The sequence below is a fragment of the Arvicanthis niloticus genome, chromosome X (genome assembly GCF_011762505.2).
Source record: "Arvicanthis niloticus isolate mArvNil1 chromosome X, mArvNil1.pat.X, whole genome shotgun sequence".
NCBI lineage: Eukaryota > Metazoa > Chordata > Mammalia > Rodentia > Muridae > Arvicanthis > Arvicanthis niloticus.
In genome coordinates this window covers 115,823,847-115,827,992 of record NC_047679.1, presented here as the reverse complement: position 1 = coordinate 115,827,992, position 4,146 = coordinate 115,823,847, and the positions used below count along the sequence as shown (strand labels likewise).

General features: G+C 49.1%; 1 pseudogene; it reads left to right on the top strand.

The window, feature by feature from the left end:
• The first annotated feature begins 486 nt into the window (after positions 1-486).
• Positions 487-3,346, top strand: LOC117694801 (thyroid hormone receptor-associated protein 3 pseudogene; annotated as a pseudogene).
• Positions 3,347-4,146: the final 800 nt, after the last annotated feature.

Genomic DNA, 4,146 nt, shown 5'->3' with positions numbered 1-4,146 from the left:
CTCAACAAGGCCATCCTCCCCTACATATACTGCTGGAGTCATGGGTCCCTCCCTATGTGCTCCCAGGCTAGTGGTTTAGACCCTGGGGAGCTCTGGTTGGATGGTATTGTTGCTCTCCTCATGGGGCCACAAACCCTTTCAGCTCCTTCAGTCTTCTCTCTAACTCCTCCTTTGGGAACCCCTTGATCAGCTCAATGGTTAGCTGTGAGCATCTGCATCTGAATATTTCAGACTCTGGCAGACCTCTATGGAGACAGCCTTATCAGGCTCTTGTCAGCATGCACTTCCTGACATCCACATCAGTGTCTACCTTTGGAGATCTCACATGGGATGAATACCCAGGTGGAATGGTCTCCAGATGTTCCCTCCTTCAGGTTTCTGTCCCACCCTTTGTCTCCGTATTTGCTCCCTTGAGTATTTTGTTACTCTTTCTAGAGGCAGTTCAAGTTGAATCATTAATTCTGCTAAGGTGTAAACTCTTCCAAGATGTCAAAAACAAACAAATCCAAGTCTGGGTCTTGCTCTTCTCGCTCAAGATCTGCATCCAGATCTCGGTCTTTGGTTTTCAAAGTCTCGGTCCTGAAGCCGATCTGTCTCTCGTTCAAGGAAGCGCAGGTTGAGTTCTAGGTCTCGTTCCAGATCATATTCTCCAGCTCATAACAGAGAAAGGAATCACCCCAGAGTGTATCAGAATCGAGATTTCCAAGGTCACAACAGAGGCTACAGGAGGCCCTATTACTTCCGTGGGCAAAACCGAGGCTTTTATTCATGGGGGCCAATATAACCGAGGTGGCTATGGAAACTACCGTTCCAGTTGGCAGAACTACCTACAAGCATACAGCCCTCGTCGGGGCCGTTCTCGATCCCAGTCCCCAAAGAGAAGGTCCCGGTCACCATGGTCTAGGAGCCACTCTAGGAACTCTGATAAGTCATCCTCTGACAGGTCAAGACGCTTCTCATCTTCCTGGTCGTCCTCCAACCACAGCAGAGTTGAGTCATCTAAGCGAAAGTCTACAAAAGAGAAAAAGTCCTCTTCCAAGGATAGCCGGCCCTCTCAGGCAGCTGGTGATAACCAGGGAAATGGGGCTAAGGAGCAGACATTCTCTGGAGGCGCCTCTCAGGATATAAAAGGGTCTGAGAGCTCAAAGCCATGGCCAGATGCCACCACCTATGGCACTGGTTCTGCATCACGGGCCTCAGTTTCAGATCTGAGTCCCCGGGAGAGAAGCCCAGCTCTCAAAAGTCCCCTCCAGTCTGTGGTAGTTAGGCAAAGGTCACCACGCCCTAGCCCTGTGCCAAAACCTAGCCCTCCACTTTCTAATGCATCCCAGATGGGCTCAGGTGGTGCTGGATATCAATCTGGAGCACACCAAGGTCAGTTCAACCTCGGCTCTGGGTCTTTGAGTTCATCCAAAAAGAGTCCTGTGGGTAAGGGTCCACCAGCCACTGGCTCTGCCTACAGTTCATCTCCGAAAGAAGAGGTCACTGCTTCGGGGGGAGCAGCATACTCAAAAAGGTAAATGCAAGAGCAGAAGACAGAGAATGGAAAGGATAAGGAGCAGAAACAAACAAATGCTGATAAGGAGAAGCTGAAGGAGAAAGGGGGCTTCTCTGATGCCGATGTCAAAATGAAATCTGATTCATTTGCTCCCAAGTTGGACACTGAGAAGCCCTTCCGAGGCAGCCAGTAACCCAAAAGGTATAAGCCACAGAATGGCTTTGAGAAAAAGATGGCTGACTTTCACAAGGAGGAGATGGATGAACAAGATAAGGACAAAAGTAAGGGAAGGAAGGAACCCGAGTTTGATGATGAGCCCAAATTTACGTCTAAAGTCATGGCTGGTACAAGCCAAACCAGGAGGAAGAGAAGCCAGGCAAGTGGGAGAGCCTGCATGCAGGGAAGGAAAAGCAGAGGAAAGCAGAGGAGCTGGAGGAGGAACCTCTCACAGAGAGATCCCGAAAGGAGGAGCGACAGTGGACACAGGGACTTGGTGCCAGAAAAGAATTTCCGGGTGACTGCATACAAGGCAGTCCAGGAGAAAAGTTCATCACCTCCCCCAAGGAAGACCTCTGAGAGCAGTGACAAGCTGGGAAACAAAAGAGACTTTTCCTCAGGGAAGTCTTCCTTTTCCATTACTCGGGAGGCCCAGGTCAATGTCTGGATGGACTCCTTCGATGAGGAACTTGCACAACCCAGTGACTTACTGGCTCAGGAACGAAGCTTTGTTGATATCTAGTCCATAGCAACAAAACAGAGCAGGAATTCCATTCCATCTTCCAGCGCATACAGTCAGCTCAGTCTCAGCGTAGCCGTCAGAACTGTTGGCCCAGCACATAGTGACCATGGTTCATCATGTGAAAGAGCATCACTTTGGATCCTCTCGGATGACATTACATGAACGCTTTACTAAATACCTAAAAAGAGGAAATGAACAAGAAGCAGCTAAAAATAAGAAAAGCCCAGAGATACACAGGAAGATAGACATTTCCCCCAGTACATTCAGAAAGCATGGTTTGACTCATGGGGAATTGAAAAGTCCACGAGAACCTGGCTACAAGGCTGAGGGAAAATACAAAGATGATCTGGTTGATCTTCGCCTTGATATTGAACGTCGTAAAAAACATAAGGAGAGAGATTTTAAGCGACGTAAGTCAAGAGAGTCGGTGGATTCCAGAGACTCCAGCCACTCAAGAGAAACATCAACTGAAAAGTGAGAAAACCCACAAAGGATCAAAGAAACAGAAGAAGCCCCGCAGAGCAAGAGACCTGTCTAGGTCCTCCTCCTCCTCCTCCTCCTCCTCCTCCTCCTCCTCCTCCTCTTCCTCCTCCTCCTCCTCCCAGTCTTCTCACTCCTACAAAGCAGAGGAGTACCCTGAGGAAGCAGAGGAGAGGGAGGAGAGCACCTCAGGTTTTGACAAATCCAGATTGGGGACCAAAGACTTCATGGGTCCGAATGAAAGAGGCGGCAGTGCTCCGGGAACCTTTCAGTTTTGAGCAAGAGGGAGAGGTTGGGGCAGAGGAAACTACTCTGGTAACAACAACAACAACAACAGCAACAATGATTTTCAAAAGAGAAGCCGGGAAGAAGAATGGGATCCAGAGTATACACCCAAGAGCAAGAAGTATTACTTGCATGATGACCAGGAAGGCGAGGGCAGCGACAAATGGATCAGCCCAGTCTTGGCCGAGGAACCTTTTCCCAGGGCCTGGGCCGGTTCTTGTTCCGGAAATCCAGTACCAGCCCCAGGCAGGCTCATGACAAGTTCAGTGGGGAGGAGGGAGAGATTGAAGATGATAAGAGTGAGACAGAGAACAGAGGACAGTTTACAGCCCTCAGCTGAGTAGGAGCCACTCTTGATGGAGCACTTGCCCCAGGGGAGAAAGGCGCTGGGAGAGACTGGTGAAGCTAAACAAGGAGCCTCATGAAGATCCTGAAAACCCCACCCCACAACCCACTAGCCACACAGAATCCCACAACATCGGAGCATCCCTGGTGCTGTCTCACTGGGCAGAGGACAGGATGCTGCCACGGAGCCTAGATCAGGCCCATGCTCCCAACAGACCACACACACTGGGCTCCTGCTGTTGGTGGTGTGTAGGGTGGGGCAAGGTAGGAAGAAGGATGCTGATGCTTGGACTTTGTTCTAGTTTTATCGACCCCCCCCCCCACTCCACCCCCAATTAGAAACCAAGTTTTCTTCATTTCATTTTATTTGGAACTACGTGGGAATTTGGTTTTGAGTCTCTTCCTGTCCTGAGTTTTAATTTTAAAAATCCTTATATTTTTTCTTCCTTCTTTTTTTTTCTTTATAAGGGATATGTAGTAATACTAGCATAAAGATTTTAATTTGGGCAACTTTGATTCTTACGAGAAAACAAAGCATGTGAATAAAAATTGAAGTGTTCACTTCAGTTTAGGACCAAACTGCTTGGATCTTTGTACCAACCGGTTTTGTATGTTAAGGAGGAGTTTACGGCCTTTCTGACCACCTCGTGTTCCCCTTTCTACACAGCCATGCATCACATGGAGTTGCTCCCAGCCTCCCCCATGCACCCTGCTCTTGTCTGATTCCTCCTGGGCTGGGCTTCCCATTCTCCACCAGCAGCTCCAGTATCCCAAACTTTGTAGTCCTGCTGGTCTTCAG